General features: G+C 45.5%; 1 long non-coding RNA gene across 1 annotated transcript; it reads right to left on the bottom strand.

The window, feature by feature from the left end:
• Positions 1-327: 327 nt before the first annotated feature.
• On the bottom strand, positions 328-13,706 carry LOC116406624. Its single transcript, XR_004219712.1, has 3 exons — positions 13,394-13,706; positions 12,779-12,890; positions 328-411 (listed from the first exon to the last, which is right to left on the bottom strand). It is a non-coding gene; the product is annotated as an uncharacterized LOC116406624 (long non-coding RNA).
• Between the last annotated feature and the right edge of the window lie 95 nt (positions 13,707-13,801).

Here is a 13,801-nt window from a genome sequence, read left to right as displayed (position 1 = left end):
CAGCTTGCCTACTCGGGCAGTGAGAGCGTTAATGGGACAAGCTGGGCGGATGAGTGCCCGTTGCCATACTGAGTGTTCCTGGATTGCCAGCTTCCCGCAGTTGTGAAGGCTGAGCTGGGAGTAGTGGGCACCGGGCCAGAACCCCGAGCTGAGGTCACTGTAGCAGACAGGCAGGGAGTGTTGCACTGCGGTACTGGGACAGATCCGGCTGCACCAAACCCAGAGCAGGGAATCCTTCAGCCGTGTATACATACCCCCATGCCCCCTCTCTCATGTATAGCCCAGGGGGGCATTACAGGGGCACAAACCAACAAGTGGATGCATAGTCTGCTTTGGCACCGACATCTTTATTCATTTGTGTCCTTGTAACGTCCCCCAGCACCACCGGGGCAATCACATTTCCCTGGGCCCCTAGAATAGAGGGGAGACAAAAATGTAGCTGAAATTACAAAATAATATTGTGTACAGTTGTTATACATGGATAGGGATCTACTAATGGCAGCCCTTTAGCTGTTGTTCAACTGTAAGTCTCTACTTGCCCTACTGTCTCCATCTTGCCCTACTGTCTCCATCTTGCCCTACTGTTTCCATCTTGCCCTACTGTCTCCATCTTGCCCTACTGTCTCCATCTTGCCCTACTGTTTCCATCTTGCCCTACTGTCTCCATCTTGCCCTACTGTCCCCATCTTGTCCTACTGTCCCCATCTTGTCCTACTGTCTCCATCTTGCCCTACTGTCTCCATCTTGCCCTACTGTCTCCATCTTGTCCTACTGTCCCCATCTTGTCCTACTGTCTCCATCTTGTCCTACTGTCTCCATCTTGCCCTACTGTCCCCATCTTGTCCTACTGTCCCCATCTTGTCCTACTGTCTCCATCTTGCCCTACTGTCTCCATCTTGCCCTACTGTCTCCATCTTGCCCTACTGTCTCCATCTTGTCCTACTGTCCCCATCTTGTCCTACTGTCTCCATCTTGTCCTACTGTCTCCATCTTGCCCTACTGTCCCCATCTTGCCCTACTGTCCCCATCTTGTCCTACTGTCCCCATCTTGTCCTACTGTCTCCATCTTGCCCTACTGTCTCCATCTTGCCCTACTGTCCCCATCTTGTCCTACTGTCCCCATCTTGTCCTACTGTCTCCATCTTGTCCTACTGTCTCCATCTTGCCCTGCTGTCTCCATCTTGCCCTACTGTCCCCATCTTGTCCTACTGTCTCCATCTCGCCCTACTGTCTCCATCTTGCCCTACTGTTTCCATCTTGCCCTACTGTCTCCATCTCGCCCTACTGTCCCCATCTCGCCCTACTGTCTCCATCTTGCCCTACTGGCCCCATCTTGCCCTACTGTCCCCATCTTGCCCTACTGTCTCCATATTGCCCTACTGTGGCTAGTTCATGCATCTCAGGAGGCTGCTGTACCGCAACTCGCAATAAATGCATGTAGGAAGTGAATGTAGATTTTGCATATTCTATAATAAACACATATAACTCATTCACTTATTTGGCATACAAATCACTTAGGAGGAAGTGGAATAAATTTGGTTTGACGGTGACATTGTGCCCTGTTCCCTGGAAGGCAGGAACCTTCTAGAGAATAAAGTGTAGCAATCAGGTAATGGTGTGTGAGGGTATTTGGGAGGAAATGGTATCTCCCCTATGTGTGTTTTTATGTGGGGCTCATTTCCTGGTACACTTCCTGGCAGGGTAACGGCAGCAGTCCTGCTTTACTTTATGACAGTGTCGCTAGAATGGGGTAAAGCACCACCACTGGGCAGGGGAGACAAGAGGGATAATTGGCATTTACCCATTGGGCAGTCAGATGGAAAAGTCTGGGTTGGGCAGTGCCAGGGGACCCTACCTGTCTGACTGTATAACAGGAATGTTTGGTGAAGGCAGAATAATGGGCTGGGACTGAGTCGATGGTTTGGGTTCCAGTGAACCCTTAAGCCTATGGGGTACAATGATATTCTGGGTAATTCTGCGCTAGAACAGAGCCAGGTCCATACAGAATGGGTTTGCTGAGATGGGAAGAACCCTGATCCCAACCCAACTGAACCCCTGTGGGATACAATGTGGGAACAATCCCCCCCCAAACCTCAAGGCTGACCCCCAGCATCAGTGCCCAATCTCACAAATGACTGAATGGAAGCAACTCCCAGCATCAATGTTCCACCATCTACTGGGCAAGCACTGGGAGGGGCAACTTCATATTAACCCCCTTGGGTTGGGAATGAGATGTTGGGGGGGCGCTATACCTACTGGGTGATGGATAAAGAATCACAATCGGTGGCAGTTACCTTTAATGGCAGAGGATAGCCTGCTGCTTGGCGGCAGAATGGGCACCATTAACCATTTTCTTGCCACATCTCCAGGCCTGGCATGCCATTATACTGCCAAGGATGCCACTTGCCAGGATACTCAGGGGCAGAGAAAGGGAACTTGACATCATGAGGGTGTGGGTAGGAATGTGGAGTGCAGGGCCCGTTACTAGGTGTAACAATAAACAACACCCCCCCCCCCAGGAATGCTTTATTGCACCTCACTGGTGCCATTGTTCCTTCCCTACCTGTGTGTGGGTTAGTCTTCCCCCTGCTGCTGCCTGGTGTTTGCAAACACACGTCCCTAACGCACACAAACACACAGTTACTATGAGTTCCCTCTCCTAGTGCCACAACCTTAGGGTTATAGGGATGGGCCCCTGCATCAGAGGGACCACTTTTCTAGCTGTGTCCCTATCAGAGGTTTGGGCCAGATCATGATTTGCTTGTGTGTTGCTGTGAAAGGAATAAGAGCCCCCTGTGTAGTTGAGACAGAACCCTGCTACCAGCAAAGGATGTATATACCAAGCGCTAACCTGTGCATCTGTTCTAATGTATAGGTTCCAACTTTTCATATCTAGGGGTGTATACATGAGCCACACAGAGACTTATTGGGTCAGGGAGGGGGTTAATACTCTTCCTCAGAGACTCAATGAGCCAGAGAAGGGGGTTAATACTCTTCCTCAGAGACTCAATGAGTCAGAGAAAGGGTTAATACTCTTCCTCAGAGACTCAATGAGCCAGAGAAGGGGGTTAATACTCTTCCTCAGAGACTCAGTGAGCCAGAGAAGTGGGTTAATACTCTTCCTCAGAGACTCAGTGGGTCAGGGAGGGGGTTAATACTCTTCCTCAGAGACTCAGTGAGCCAGAGAAGTGGGTTAATACTCTTCCTCAGAGACTCAGTGGGTCAGGGAGGGGGTTAATACTCTTCCTCAGAGACTCAATGAGCCAGAGAAGGGGGTTAATACTCTTACTCAGAGACTCAGTGGGTCAGGGAGGGGGTTAATACTCTTCCTCAGAGACTCAGTGGGTCAGGGAGGGGGTTAATACTCTTCCTCAGAGACTCAATGAGCCAGAGAAGGGGGTTAATACTCTTCCTCAGAGACTCAGTGGGTCAGGGAGGGGGTTAATACTCTTCCTCAGAGACTCAATGAGCCAGAGAAGGGGGTTAATACTCTTCCTCAGAGACTCAATGAGTCAGGGAAAGGGTTAATACTCTTCCTCAGAGACTCAGTGAGCCAGAGAAGGGGGTTAATACTCTTCCTCAGAGACTCAATGAGCCAGAGAAGGGGGTTAATACTCTTCCTGAGAGACTCAATGAGCCAGAGAAGGGGGTTAATACTCTTCCTGAGAGACTCAATGAGCCAGAGAAGGGGGTTAATACTCTTCCTGAGAGACTCAATGAGCCAGAGAAGGGGGTTAATACTCTTCCTCAGAGACTCAATGAGCCAGAGAAGGGGGTTAATACTCTTCCTCAGAGACTCAGTGAGCCAGAGAAGGGGGTTAATACTCTTCCTCAGAGACTCAGTGAGCCAGAGAAGGGGTTAATACTCTTTCTCAGTGACTCACTGAGCCAGCGAAAGGGTTAATACCCTTTACCAGAGACACAGTGAGCTTTTTGTTCAGCAGCTATATGGTTGCTAGGGTCCAATTCAACCTAGCAACCAGGCAATGGTTTGAAAGAGAGACAGAAATATGATCAGGGGAGGCCTAAATAAAAAGATAAGTAATAAAACAATAAAACTGCAGCCTCACAGAGCAATAGTGCTTTGGCTGCCAGGGTCAGTGACCCCCATTTGAAAGTTGGCAAATCATTCAAAAACTGTACAAAATAAAAAATAAAGACCAATTGAAAAGTTGCTAAGTATAGGTCATTCTATAACATACTAAACCTTAACCTAAAGGTGAACCACTCTTTTAATACTCTTCCTCAGAGACTCAATGAGCCAGGGAAGGGGTTAATACCCTTCCTGAGTGACCCAATGAGTTAGGGAAGGGGTTAATACCCTTCCTGAGTGACCCAATGAGTTAGGGAAGGGGTTATTACGCTTCCTGAGAGACCCAATGTGTTAGGGAAGGGGTTAATACGCTTCCTTTAGAGACTCATTGAGCCAGGGAAGATGTTAATACTTCTCCCAGAGACTCAATTAGTTAGGGAAGGGGTTAATACGTTTCCTTTAGAGACTCAATGAGCCAGGGAAGCGGTTAATATCCTTCCTGAGAGACCCAATGAGTTAGGGAATGGGTTAATACCTTCGTTTAGAGACCCAATGAGCCAGGGAAAGGGTTAATATCCTTCCTGAGAGACCCAATGAGTTAGGGAATGGGTAATACCTTCCTTTAGAGACTCAATGAGTTAGGGAAGGGGGTTAATATGCCTCCTCAGTGACACTATGAGCCAGGGAAGGGGTTAATACTTATTCCCAGAGACTTTATGCTTTGGCTATAATACTGCTTTCCTGTGTGGCCCTATAAATAATTTGGCCATGTGAAATGTATCAGAGGCTGGGGGGGGGGGGGTACTATAGAGTTACACAATTACTCAGCAGTAGTATGTGTTGTGGATACCATGAGCAGCGGCTCGGTACCAATGGGAGCATCGGATACATTGTTTGCAAACAAACACACACATATCTCTCTCCCCAGCCTTCCTCGCCCCTCGGGGGGGGGTACGTGATAGAGCGCACACAGTATAGGAGCTGGGGCAGTGTAACTGTATCTGTATCAGCTCAGTAGCCTGGCTCCTCAGGGCATTGTGGGTAATAATTGTGGGGTTTCCATACTGCTCACTCCTGTAATCCCCAAGCACAAGGTCTAGAGATAGTCTGTCCCTTAATATACACACAGCAATGTCATACCAGCAGCGCATTAACCTGCATTAGTGCCCCAATCTGTCACTGTCCTGTCTGGGGAGTATGTTTATACATGGGGGGCCCAGAACATTCCTTCTCTGTATATTTGTATTTATACATATGGGTAGGGGGTGCCATAGTGTTTCCCTTAGACAGTACAGTATGGGGGTACAGCTTATTGTGTGCCCAGAACATTCCCTCTCTGTATATTTGTATTTATACATATGGGTAGGGGGTGCCATAGTGTTTCCCTTAGACAGTACAGTATGGGGGTACAGCTTATTGTGTGCCCAGAACATTCCTTCTCTGTATATTTGTATTTATACATATGGGTAGGGGGTGCCATAGTGTTTCCCTTAGACAGTACATTATGGGGGTACAGCTAATTGTGTGCCCAGAACATTCCTTCTCTGTATATTTGTATTTATACATATGGGTAGGGGGTGCCATAGTGTTTCCCTTAGACAGTACAGTATGGGGGTACAGCTAATTGTGTGCCCAGAACATTCCTTCTCTGTATATTTGTATTTATACATATGGGTAGGGGGTGCCATAGTGTTTCCCTTAGACAGTACATTATGGGGGTACAGCTAATTGTGTGCCTAGAACATTCCATGGTATAGGTGCTAGATTATTAATGCCACACAGCGAGTACCTGAGTAAGCAGTATGACCGCACCCATTCAGTGCAATAGATTAAGATACTAATGGAGCTAATTAAGTAAATGGAGGCTAAACCCTGTATATAAATAGTTACACACTATACAGATGATCGCTGACTTCCTGCTGGTACCGGCTTGTAGAGATACAGGGGTCTCAGGGCACAGAATGGAAAGCAGCAGTATGCCCAGTTGGTCCATGGAATGAAATGCTCTGGGCCATGATGAATTAGCTTTGGGCAGGCAGATGTTGAAGAACTGATCCATAAATGTGATGTCACTGTAAACTATCTATTTACAGGACATTTATGGATAGTGATGTGATGTGACTGTACGGCAGCCATATTGGACCCTGATAAAGCAGAAGGCCAGCCTGAATATACACTGTATATGGATATAGTATACAGTTGGGTCATTTCCCTGTGGGACCAAACTGTAAATTACATCCTTATAAACGCTGCTTAGTGATGTCATCAGTTAAAATCGGAGCTTAGTGTTGTCATTTCTATCACATGACTCACTGAAACTTGTACATTATTAAAAAATAATGTACCCCCTTGTTGTACAATATGCGGATATTAGAAGTTGCCTCAGAGATCCATGACCTGTATAGGGTCATGGAACACCTCAGTGACTTATAACATCCTTATATATTACAATAGGGGGTACTTTATTCACTATATATTATAAGGAACCCCTCGGGGGCTTATAATATCCCTATATGTTACAATAGGGGGTACTTTATTCACTATATATTATAAGGAACCCCTCGGGGGCTTATAATATCCCTATATGTTACAATAGGGGGCACTTTATTCACTATATATTATAAGGAACCCCTCGGGGGCTTATAATATCCCTATATGTTACAATAGGGGGCACTTTATTCACTATATATTATAAGGAACCCCTCGGGGGCTTATAATATCCCTATATGTTACAATAGGGGGCACTTTATTCACTATATATTATAAGGAACCCCTCGGGGGTTTATAATATCCCTATATGTTACAATAGGGGGCACTTTATTCACTATATATTATAAGGAACCCCTCGGGGGCTTATAATATCCCTATATGTTACAATAGGGGGCACTTTATTCACTATATATTATAAGGAACCCCTCGGGGCTTATAATATCCCTATATGTTACAATAGGGGGCACTTTATTCACTATATATTATAAGGAACCCCTCGGGGGCTTATAATATCCCTATATGTTACAATAGGGGGCACTTTATTCACTATATATTATAAGGAACCCCTTGGGGGTTTATAATATCCCTATATGTTACAATAGGGGGCACTTTATTCACTATATATTATAAGGAACCCCTCGGGGGCTTATAATATCCCTATATGTTACAATAGGGGGCACTTTATTCACTATATATTATAAGGAACCCCTCGGGGGCTTATAATATCCCTATATGTTACAATAGGGGGCACTTTATTCACTATATATTATAAGGAACCCCTCGGGGGCTTATAATTTCCCTATATGTTACAATAGGGGGCACTTTATTCACTATATATTATAAGGAACTCCTCAGGGGCTTATAATATCCCTATATTTTACAATAGGGGGCACTTTATTCACTATATATTATAAGGAACTCCTCGGGGGCTTATAATATCCCTATATTTTACAATAGGGGGTACTTTATTCACTATATAATGTGATTATATGGCTAAGGCAACTGAGCCCACTCACAGCCCCTGTGCTCTTGCTGAACTACACATAAGGACTGGGAGTTGCAGTTTACCACCCCCTCTCCTTACCCAGTATAATGAGGCGCCAGATTCAAAAAACATGGATGGCTGCCTGAGTAACGGCGTTCGTGGCACACCGAGCCCCCCCGTACCTGCCTCTCTGGTCAGGCCCATACTGGAGGCCATTGTTTTACTAAGAACCGGTAAAATCAGAAACACCCTCAGTAACCCCTTGTGGGCCAGAGAGGCACTCAGGGCTGTGAATGGGGCCCATTGATGGTGGAATGTGACTATGCATGAAGCAGGGAGTGGGCGGCTCCCACTATACAAGCGAATATTATACGTATTGCACCCACCCAACTCATTCTTAGGGTACCACCTTCCCTTCCCAGCCTGCCCTGCACAACTAAATCCCCCCCAAAATGAGTGGTAATACAATAAGAAGAGCAGTGTGTGTGGGGGGGGGGGTTCTGATTTATAAACAGGGGGATAAAGGGCATTGAAATGACGTGCAGGACTGACGCCAGCCGGCTGCCATATTTACTCCTGCCCTCTGAAAGCCTCTTAATCTTCCACTTAAATAAAGTAAATCCTACGGGTAAGTCAGTCGCTCAGTGCCCCCTGCTCTCATCGTGCTGTGTTTCTGTTTTGCAGATAAGGAGGGGGCAAATATTTCTGGTGCTGAGCTAATTCCGTGCAGAGGTGGATAAGAGAGTTTATGTCTCAGTCATGGATTCTGTAAATATCGTATAGAGCAGGATGGGGCCACGAGGCAAATGCCCCCCAGTGTTATTCTCTAAGACATATAATCCTTATAGAGTGTTATTTTCTAATAGGTCATCTGTATTCAGAAACTGTCAAACACAAGGAGGCCACTTGCCTGCACAGCTGGCGATCAACGTCTGGGGTTGGTTTCGACTTAATTTTAGTATGATGCAGATATTGATATTCCGAGACAATTTGCAATTGGTCTTTGTTTTTTATTGTCTGTGGTTTTTAAGTTAGTGAGCTTTTTGTTCAGCTGCTCTCCAGTTTGAAATGTCAGCACTCACCTGCTTGCTAGGGTCTTGCAGCAGCAGCAGCGACCCGGTTGCTAGGGTCTTGTTTACCTTAGCAACCAGGCAGTGGTTTGAATGAAAGACTGGAATATGAATAGTGGAGGGGCTGAATAGAAAGATAAGGAATAAAAAGTAACAATAACAATAAAACTGGAGCCTCACAGAGCAATAGGTTTTGGTTGCCGGGGTCAGTTATCCTGTTGCTAGGGCTCAAATTACCTTAGCAACCAGGCAGAGGTTTGAATGAAAGCCTGAAATATGAATAGGGGAGGGGCTAAATAGAAAACTAAGGAATAAAAAGTAACAATAACAATATTGTAAGCTCACAGCTAGTTTTTTTTTTTTCATTGCCAGGGTCAGTGACCCCCATTTAGAAGATGTAGAAGAGGAACTCAAAAACTAGAAAATATAAACAATGAAGATCAATTGAAAAGTTGCCAGGAATAGGGCATTCTAAAACATAAAAGTAAACTTAAAGGTGAAGCACCCCTTTAAGTTAACCCTTAGTATGCAATAGAGTAGCGATTCTAAGCAACCTTTCAGTTGGTCTTCATGATGTAGTTTTTATCTTTTTTTAAATTATGTTCCTTCTTCTTCTGATTCTTTCCAACTTGTCTCTTATTAAAACCACTCCCAGGTTGCTTAAAGGTAATTTGAACCCTAGCAACCAGATAACGGCTGATATTCCACATTGGAGAGCTGCTAAACAAAATGTGAAAGGATTAAAAAAAAAAGAATGATAAACAATGAAGACCAATTGCAAACTGTCTCAGAATATTACTCTCTACATCATACTAAAAGTTAACTCAAAGCTGACCAACCCCTTTTTAGTGATGTAACGAGCCGGCCTATAGAGTGCAGCACTTAGGACCCTTACACATAGGTGTTGAATGTGCCTTTATTTAATGCATATTGAACGGATTAAATCACTTTTGCTACTTGCATACCCGTGTAAACGGTTGTGGAAGCCACAGGGGACCCCTGGGAAATCTGTGCTGATCAGAGGAAAAGTACCCCAAGCTGGGGTATTTTTCAGCAAAGAGGAGCACCATCCCAGGGTCCGTGGGTAGTAATTATATTCAATGGGGGTGCCTAACAAACTGAATATTTCATATATTTCTGTTTTATATGTCAAATAAATGGTGCTCTCTGTCTGTCCTTGCTTTACCCTGTATTGATGGTGTATAACGGGCAGACTCGCTTGTTGCTAAGTCAAACAAACTCGTTAGTAACGCGGTAATTAGAGTGTATCAGCCAGGGTGCTGGTATCTATTTGCACTTCCTTCCTACACGTGCGGTTGCCAAGTGCCTTGGGGCTCAGCATCCCAACACATCTAGTGGAGTCTGATTGTTTGGGTCAACAGAAACTACCCAAATATATGTAATTAGGGTTCGTTAGTTCACGCGGGGCCTGAATAATGAATTCATACTATAGGAAGCAGTGGCCTATTCCTAGCAACTTTGCAATTGGTTTTCATTATTTATTTGTTATAGCTTTTTAATTATTCAGCTTTCTCTTCTTCCTCTTTGCAGCTTTCGAATGGGGGTCACTGACCCCGGCAGCCAAACCCTATTGCTCTGTGAGGCTCCAGTTTTATTGTTATTGTTACTTTTTATTCCTTATCTTTCTATTCAGCCCCTCCCCTATTTATATACCAGCCTCTCAATCAAACCACTCCCTGGTTGCTAAGGTAATTTGAGCCCTAGCAACAGGATAACTGACCCCGGCAGCCAAACCCTATTGCTCGGTGAGGCTCCAGTTTTATTGTTACTTTTTATTCCTTATCTTTCTATTCAGCCCCTCTCCTATTCATATTCCCATCTCTCCTTTATAACACTGCCTGGTTACTAGAGTAAATAAGACCCTAGCAACCAAGTAGCTGCTAAAATACCAAATGGAGAACTGCCGAAAACAAAAAGCCAAATAACAGAAAAAACATAAAAAATAACGACCAATAGCAAATTGTCTCGGACTATCAATGTCTACATCATATAAAAAAGTTCATTTAAAGGGGAACTACCCTTTTAAATGCTTCATTGGTGGCGGCCTTGAGGTTTGAGTATCCCATGCCGAGTTACCGAAGATAAAATTTGTATCCAGTTTGTACTTCCCCCCGGGTTTCAAAAGTGCAACAAATCTGACAACCATTGTGCTAAAACAGAATGCGGCCATTTTGTGTCTTTTTTTTTTTTAACCTTGCTGCTCCCTCGCGAAACTGTCATCGTTTGTAGCCATTTTTCCACACAAACCACCCGCAGGAAGAGGACTCTGATGCCCTGACCATGGAGAATCCAAGTGAAAGGCACCCCATGTATTGGCCACAGAGATATCAACCAGTCCCTTGTCATGAGGGAGATAAACAGGACCGACCTTTGGCCAACTGCGCCCCACAAAATGGGGAATAAATACATAAAGCTGCCCAGCCCGCCCCAACAATGATTGCCTGCTGCTATGTGTTCTGGGACATTAAACCCAAAGTGGGCACTGCATACATACTGCTACCCCCAGGTATGCACTTTAACTGTGTATAGTGTGCTTGGGGGGGGCAATAATTACTGTCTCACACTGTATATAGTATGCTTCGTGTGTCAGGGCCCAGTGCTTGGGGGCCAATAATTACTGTCTCACACTGTATATAGTATGCTTCGTGTGTCAGGGCCCAGTGCTTGGGGGCCAATAATTACTGTCTCACACTGTATATAGTATGTTTGGTGTGTCAGGGCCCAGTGCTTGGGGGGCAATAATTACTGTCTCACACTGTATATAGTATGCTTCGTGTGTCAGGGCCCAGTGCTTGGGGGGGCAATAATTACTGTCTCACACTGTATATAGTATGCTTCGTGTGTCAGGGCCCAGTGCTTGGGGGGGCAATAATTACTGTCTCACACTGTATATAGTATGTTTGGTGTGTCAGGGCCCAGTGCTTGGGGGGCAATAATTACCGTCTCACACTGTATATAGTATGCTTCGCGTGTCAGGGCCCAGTGCTTGGGGGGGCAATAATTACTGTCTCACACTGTATATAGTATGCTTGGTGTGTCAGGGCCCAGTGCTTGGGGGGCAATAATTACTGTCTCACACTGTATATAGTATGCTTGGGGTGTCAGGGCCCAGTGCTTGGGGGGGCAATAATTACTGTCTCACACTGTATATAGTATGCTTGGTGTGTCAGGGCCCAGTGCTTGGGGGGCCAATAATTACTGTCTCACACTGTATATAGTATGCTTGGGGTGTCAGGGCCCAGTGCTTGGGGGGGCAATAATTACTGTCTCACACTGTATATAGTATGTTTGGTGTGTCAGGGCCCAGTGCTTGGGGGCCACATTGTGCCATAAAATGTTTGGGACCAATGGAACAAGTGAAAAGGCAGGGTTACACCATCAGTCACAGAGTGAGAAGCAGGGACTATTTGCCCATCCAGCTCTGGAACCCTGTACCAGCTGGCAACACCTTGTGTTTGGGGGCCTCATTAAAATGGTGCCAACTGGGCCCCACAGTTTGTAAGACCAGCCCTGGAGATAATGATCCACTCCTGGCCTTTTAAACTTTCTTTTGTAATATTATTTAGCATGAAAAGGAATTCGGGCCTAAAAAAAAAAAAAAGAAACAGGACTGGATCATTATCTCCCTCATGACATGGGGTTGGCTGGGGTCTCTCTGGCCATGGTGCTGTAATGCCAAAGAACCAGATCTTTATTGAAAAGTCCAATTTGACCCTCCAGCCTCTTTTTTACCCTGAGACAAACACCGGCACTGGATTTGTAATGACGGTGCCCAGAGGCCGCCCCAATTCTCCACCCCCTGTCAGGATCGCACATCCATTTAGCGCACATACGGAGCATTGGGGACAGGACGCTCTGACATTTTCTGCACATCCTGTTCCTAGGGCTCCCTATGTGAGCAAACTTTAGGTGTGGCTGGGCGCCATGCTGCCCCTAACTTTGTGCCGCCAAGGCCCGGGCCTTCATGGCTTCACCACAAATCCAGGCTTGGTTGCAGGGCAGCACCGATTGCATTTAAATTAAACTACAATCAGTCCAGCCCTGCCAGCTGGATTTTTTAGCTGTATCCCTGAATGTTCAAGTGATCACCATGTTGGCCTGGCTGGTAAAATACTCGGTGACAATGAATTCTGTTCTGTGTTCATCCTCAGTCCAACAAAATGTATAATAATTGCTCACCCGACAAGCCTCTGGGGCCACCGTACCTGCTGCAGCCTGTAGAATTGCGCCCATGGAAGGAACTTGACGCGGGTAGGCAGGCCGCCATTTCTGCCAATAAATATGGCAAAACCTGTAAAAATAACGTGACCGAATGAATTTTCATTTTCCAAGCAAAAGTAAAGGGGTTGTTCACCTAAAAATAAACTTTTAGCATGATGTAGACATCGACATTTTGTGACAATTTGCAGTTGGTCTTTATTTTTTTTTAGATTTTTTGGTTTTGTTATCTGGTTATTTATCCTAGTAACCAGGCAGTTGTTTGAATCAGAGACTAAAATATGAATGGGTCTAATTAGGAAGGTAATAAAAATTACCCCCATTTGGAACATTGCCCCCCCCTCACCTCTGCCACAGGTCAGACAATAACCCCAAGAGCTAGCAATCTCTACATGCTCTTTCAGACTTCCTATCATTTCATACTATGTATATATAAATGATGCTCATATATCTTATATAATAGACAGCAGCCAAGCCTTATTTTGCCATAGGGGAATTGGAGCCTGTGACAAAATATTACTTTTAAATAAATGAGTTATTATATTTGACCTTCTAGGAAAATGGCGCCCACCCCACCTAAATCCCTAGTATTCCTGAGGGCACAGCCTAGCCCGGCACTTTGTGTGAGGAAACCATGGCCACAGCTTGTGTTTGGCACTGTTTCAACCCCCATTCTCTCGCTTTGCTGCACAAACTGAGGGACTTGTCAGAACAGAACTTTGTATCCAGGATAAACACAAACAAGGAGCGGGAACCCACATAGGTTCCCACAAAGAGCCAAGGCAACCGCAAGTAGCGCAGCGCGGCCCTGTAAAGCCTGCGCTCCCGCAATGAAGGATGCGCAGTTAGTTTTAAGAATAAGAACTCGCCGTATCTCTTGGCGCCTAAGGCGCATTGCGGCGGTTACTAGGACGCTGGCTGTTGCGCCACCCACTCGTGATTATGACAACCAATCACAACCCTCGTCAATCATTTGAATGTAAC

This window comes from Xenopus tropicalis, chromosome 8, assembly GCF_000004195.4.
Source record: "Xenopus tropicalis strain Nigerian chromosome 8, UCB_Xtro_10.0, whole genome shotgun sequence".
Taxonomy (NCBI): domain Eukaryota; kingdom Metazoa; phylum Chordata; class Amphibia; order Anura; family Pipidae; genus Xenopus; species Xenopus tropicalis.
The sequence above is the reverse complement of the archived record's forward strand: the minus strand, read 5'-3'. Positions and strand labels throughout refer to the sequence as shown.